Below are 6,116 nucleotides of genomic sequence, written 5' to 3'. Positions count from 1 at the left end.
AGCGAGCGTCTCCGTCTTTGCGACGCCGATGTTGCTGCCGCTACAGCAGTATTGCAGACATTTATTTAGATACACTGCATTGCCGCTGTTCACTTAGTCCGTGGCTGATTTTCGTGCGTGATTTCAGCAGGTGTCATGAGCCTACAGATTCAAAATTTCGCTGGGGTACAAATGACAGAATTCAAGACCCATATCCTCAAACTCCAATTTTTCAACCATTATCTCCCTGACTCCGTGGCAATTTTCACTTTTGAATGTGCCTTTTAGATCCAAAGAGGTGTTAAAGGCCAATTCGGCGCAGGAGAGAAGCCAAGTCCTTATCGGAGCAGATGCCAAGTCGCCGCACCTTTCACGCACTTCAGCGCTCGCGACTAGGATCTGATCACTTGGTACCTCATCTTCATTTTTATCTGACACTAACGCCATCGAGGTGAAGTGCAAAAAGTGGACGCGCAGCTCGTGCGCTATCTTAAGTTTTTCTATACCCACACGGCCGTGAAACATGGAGATAACATACAGAAACATACAGAGGTCAGCTTTCAACTTGAAAGAAGAGCTGTAGAGCCTTGGAACGTACTGTCAAGCAGTTTGACAATTTTTGAGTTTCATTTAGTGAAACAACTAGATATCGCGGGATACCGAAGCGATTGCAAGACAGCAGCGTTAATTTTGCCTGGTCAATTCTTTTTCGCGATGAAAGAATTGTCAGGCGTGATACTATAAGAGTAGTTTGCACTGTTGTCATAATGATAGCAGCTTCGGTTTCTTTGAAGCCTTCGGCCAGTCTACCACCAATTATTATTATTACTACTGCGATGACTTTCTGCGCGCTCACTGCATAAAACACCAACACCTTTAACGAAATGTCTCCCGTAAAAGAAGCTTTACAAGAATGAACTATTAAACCGACACTGAAACGTTTTTAATGATTTTATAAAACGAATTGAGCCGGCAGAGCATGTACTTAAAGTCATTTGAAGACCAATTTCAGCTCTCTGCGTCAACTCTGTAATATATTCCAAGGCTTTAAACATGTAAACCACTAGAGGTCGCAGCGTCCCATCCGAACGAGCTTTAGATTTCTCGCGTCTTTTACAAGAAAAATTATTTCAATACATATTGAATCGGCAACGGGCCTCATCGGATATGTCCAGTCTATGTCAGGAAACCTCCTGTGGGCTGCGAGCGTCGTGTTTCTGTGTTAAACATGATCATCATGCTTCCAACGTGTTTGTCAGGCACATGTGCCCTCCTAGATCAACTAAAAATAAGAATGAATAATTATAGATGGTTGCTATGCTGCTAGATCAAGTAATGACATTTAGCAGGTAAGTACATTCAGCCTCGAGAAACATGTCTTTAAATGTGTTCTGAGCAAATAAGGGGTACGATAGTTATCTTGATATTAGGCTTCATTCCGGGAACACAATTCCACATACGTCACAGGCACAGCTGAACAACTTGAAATATTTCAAAAAATGGTTTAAGGAACAGTAACTTAGCAACATTAACAAGAGTAACTTAACAAGAATAATATGAAGGATTACTGGTAAGCTGCCATATCCTAAAAAGATTACGTGCTACGTGACGCCTACTTGCAGAAAAAGAAGGTTGCACGCTGGCAGCCATTGCAGCGATCGGCGCTGACTAACACTCCTATGTTTAAATGCAGATATATATCCCATAAAGTGGACCTGAGGACGAGCAGCAGGTGACAGAGGTTCTTATTTTGTTCTCCTACCAGGATGTATTGCACATGTAAGTGTGGTTCCTTTTGACATGAATCGTGTAGAGCATATTTTTTAGCATAGTTCCAAGTGACGGCGTGGCTCTGTGGTAGAATTCCACACCTCCACGGAAACGGCTAAGGTTCAAGCCCCGTTCCATCTAGATACTTTCTCTTATTTCGTTTTCTTGTGTTATTTCGTGCGATAGCGGCTACGGAGACCGGCGGCGGACAACTACAGCGCCGAAAACGGCTCTTGTCGTCTCATAAAAGCTTTCACTGTAGTAAAAGTCACGTGGTCCATTATGCATTTGCCTAATACGACTTTAAGGTGAAAGCCATCTTCATTCTTTTCTTCTCAGTTGACCTTAGTGAAACCCCTGAAGGCTCTCTATACCACAAAGTTGTTTTGCGCTGCAAGTACGAAAAAGCTCCAGATGATAAAACAGCAGAGAGGCATATACAAAGTGGGCGTCCCTTCGTACTGCCTCCTTGATCCGAGGCATTTAGGGCTTCCTACAGCTCTCATGGTATTGCACTGCCCCCGGCGTCGGCCGATCTTTGACCAAGTGACAATGTCATTTGATGACGTCACCATGGTATGTCATGGTGGAGACATGATGACGTCACATAATTCGAGGTCATAGTGACGTCAAGAACAAGGTTTGATGTGGCGTCGTCTCATGATGATAACTTTTCGCATCACTTCTGTTGACGCCGACGCTGACGGTCACTTTTCCCGCTTCATGAGGCATGTAAGACCTTCCCCACGATATCAACCGGCATGCGAATATGAAGCCCCCAATCACATCTCCTCCATTCGAGGACATTAGCCTCTATTATAATGGCACTTACTCGATTCCTCATTTGCACACCATTTTCAACAGACGTAGAAACACGTCATTGTAGTTCCTGGAAATTAAGAGGAACTTGCCGGAGTCTCAAATAAGCGTGATCTTTCACTTCCTGTTGAAACTTTCACAAACGCTTATTTTGCAGTACACCTATACCCCTCGTCAGGCGGTGTTTCGTTGAACCCTAAAATTCACGTCACTACAAACTATTTGCGTCTAAGAAAACATAGTGACGGTGGATCATTAGGACTCGGGAACGAAGTAGAAGCCTCCTAACATATCGGAAATCTGTGGCGCTATGAAAGCAAATTATTTCCGGTTATTTGCGAAACATACATGAACAAGAACGAAGCCTCTGCGCACAACGAAAGTGATTTTTTAATGAAGTCATTCCCTGAAAACTCTCTCCACATCTTAAACAAAATTTGTGTGATGTCTAAAAGCTGTTCTCTAATCACAGTAACGATTAATGTGGGTGTCATAGACTGTAGCATGTGCATGCTACATGTTATACGACACTTTCGAATGACCAGTTCGTTTGGTTTTTTTTGACGATGCTGTGTTATGTTGACTTCTCGGGCTGCTGTCAGCTTTCTTGGTCGTTACTCATTATTGAATATCTCTTCATTGCCCATCGTAAATTTATGATGAAAATGCTTGAAATGCTGTTTTATGATTGAGAATTTGGGACGTTAAACCCCAGATATTATTATTATTATTATGATTGAGAATGTGGTGTACATGATGTGAATTATATTGGGGATCGTGGTACGCTTGGTGGGTGTACTGGGTAGACGCTGAGAATGTTGCCAGTTGCCAGAAGCACAGTGGCCAGAAAAAGTATGAATAAAGCATTTACTTGTAGAAGGCAATGTGGTATTTAGGCTGTCGTTGTCTTCTGGCGAAATATGCAGTGAACAAACGGGAAGGCGCGCGAACGTGAGGCTGGGTGAGCAGAAAATACTGTGCGGACTGAAAGTGCAGGCCATCTTGCTGTCCACTGCAGGAACTGGAGGTGTGCCTCTATGTATTCACATTGCTGTATAATAGGCAAAACTCAGTGCAGACAATGCGGGAAATTATCTAGGTTGCGAAAATCGCTAGCTTGGGGGACAGGTGTATTAGTGCGTCTTGAATTGAGCTCTCATAACAAGAATGATACTTTCGAAATGTGATAACGAGAGAAGCTTGCCCAAAATGGTTTTTCAGGGTGCCCTAGAAATCTAGAAATTGATTATTTTGCTGTACTTTTATTTTACCTGATCTTGCATATCTTTCACCTCTATCATTGATGAGAACTAACAGACAATAACGCCAAGGAAAGTATAGGGGGTGTTATCTGTAGTATTTAGAATATAAATGTGAAGAAAGTAAAGTGGACGAAAAGATGACTTGCCGCCGGCAGGGACCGAACCTGCGACCTTCGAATAATGCGTCCGATGCTCTACCACTGAGCTACGGCGGCGGTCATCCCCCCGTCCACTTTATGGGGTATATATGTGCATATAAACCTTGGAGTGTTAGTCAGCGCCAATCGCAGCCATGGCGGCGAGTGTGGAACACTCTTTTTTCTGCCTTTCTGGCGTCACGTGCTACGTGACGCCAGAAAGGCAGAAAAAAGAGTCTCTTTTCGTCCACTTTACTTTCTTCACATTTATATTCTAAATACTACAGATAACACCCCCTATACTTTCCTTGGCGTTATTGTCTGTTAGTTCTCATTAATATTGTGTCTAACAAAGAAAACGAGCCCTTAAGAGTAATCTTCTTACCTCTATCATTGATGTTTTGAAGGTTCTCATCTGGTACAGATGCGTGCATATGTGAGTCAGTACCTGCTTTCTATATTTTTACATGTACTGTTTCGTAAAATAAATAATTTGTTGGAAGTCAGGGCCGTGTCCGCGTCGTACCTGTTCATCTCATCCTTTCTATCCACTATAAATGTACAATATGTACATGAAATGGACCGTAATAACAAAAGCGTTTATGAAGTAACCCGAGTGAAAAATGTAAGATCTATACTTGTCAATCGAACCATGCGCGTTTAGAACACTCAGACGTTGTCGATATTATGGCTTTATCATTGTGTTCCAAGCAGGCAATTCAAAAGAATAATTGCTAAAAAGCGCCATAGTCACATATTGATAGGAGTAGGACAATCGAAATAAGCACGAGGAACCACAGAAATTGTTTCATTGATATTACTAGTTGAATTTTCGGGTTACTAGTTTAATTGCGGGAAGTAACATTTCCGGGTTCACCAATGCAGATCCCGGGGTTCACATGGATGGTTCTAGCTCTAATAGTATGTCACCTACATTTATGGCAGTGAGCTGAACTGGCTTGTGTCCCAGCTGATGTATGACCATGGTAGCGTTGTTCGTTTAAATTTTAAGTGATTTGGAGTATTCAAGACATTTATTTAGATAGACTGCATTACCGCTGTTCACTATGTCCGTGGCTGATTTTGGTGCGTTATTTAAGCAGGTGTCATGAGCATATAGATTCACAAGTTCACTGGGGTACAAATGACCGAATTATCAACTGCATATCGTTGAAATGGTATTGCAGTGCCTCCGGCGTCGGCCGATCTTTGACCAAGTGACAATGTGATGTGGTGACGTCACCATGGTACGTTATGGTGGAGACATGATGACGTCACACATTTCGAGGTCATAGTGACGTCACGAACAAGGTTTGATGTGGCGTTGTCTCATGATGATGACTTTTCGCAGCACTTCTGTTGACGCCGACGCTCATGGTCACTTTTCCCGCTTCATGAGGCATGTAAGACCTTCCCCACGATATCAACCGGCGTGCGAATATTGAAGCCCTTCCAGTCACATCTCCTTCTTTCGAGGACATTGGCCTCTATTATAATGGTACTTACTCGATTCCTCATCTGCACACAATTTTCAACAGACGTAGAAACACGTCATTGTATTTCCTGGGAATTAAGAGAAACTTGCCGGAGTCTGGAATAAGCATGATCTTTCACTTTCTCTTGAATCTTTCACACACGTTTATTTATTCGCAGTACACGTATACCCCTCGTCAGGCGGTGTTTCGTTGAACCCTGGAATTCACGTCACTACAAAACTATTTGCGTCTAAGAAAACATAGTGACAATGGATCATTAGGACTCGAAAACGAAGTAAAATCCTCCTTACATATGACAAATCTATGCTACGAAAGCAAATCATTTCCGGTTATTTGCGAAACATACATGAACAAGAACGAAGCCTCTGCGCACAAGGAAAGTGATTTTTAATGAAGTCATTCCCTGAAAGCTCTCTCCAGTTTTTTGAACAAAATTTGTATGATGTCCAAAAGCTGTTCTCTAATTACAGTAACGAATAATGCGGGTGTCATAGGCTGTAGCACGCACATTCTACATATTATACGACACTTTCGAATGATCAGTTCGTTTGGTTTATTTTGAGGATGCCGTGTTATGATGGCTTCTCGTGCTGCTGTGGGCTTTTTGCGCGTTATTCCTTATTGAATATCCCTGCATAGCCCATCGTAAATTT

General features: G+C 42.5%; 1 non-coding gene across 1 annotated transcript; it reads right to left on the bottom strand.

Moving 5' to 3' along the window:
* Window positions 1-3,973: 3,973 nt before the first annotated feature.
* On the bottom strand, window positions 3,974-4,045 carry Trnam-cau (transfer RNA methionine (anticodon CAU)). The gene has a single exon. It is a non-coding gene; the product is annotated as a tRNA-Met (tRNA).
* Between the last annotated feature and the right edge of the window lie 2,071 nt (window positions 4,046-6,116).

This window comes from Rhipicephalus sanguineus, chromosome 11, assembly GCF_013339695.2.
Source record: "Rhipicephalus sanguineus isolate Rsan-2018 chromosome 11, BIME_Rsan_1.4, whole genome shotgun sequence".
NCBI lineage: Eukaryota > Metazoa > Arthropoda > Arachnida > Ixodida > Ixodidae > Rhipicephalus > Rhipicephalus sanguineus.
Note: the sequence above shows the minus strand (reverse complement) of the source record. Positions and strands in the feature narration are given on the sequence as shown.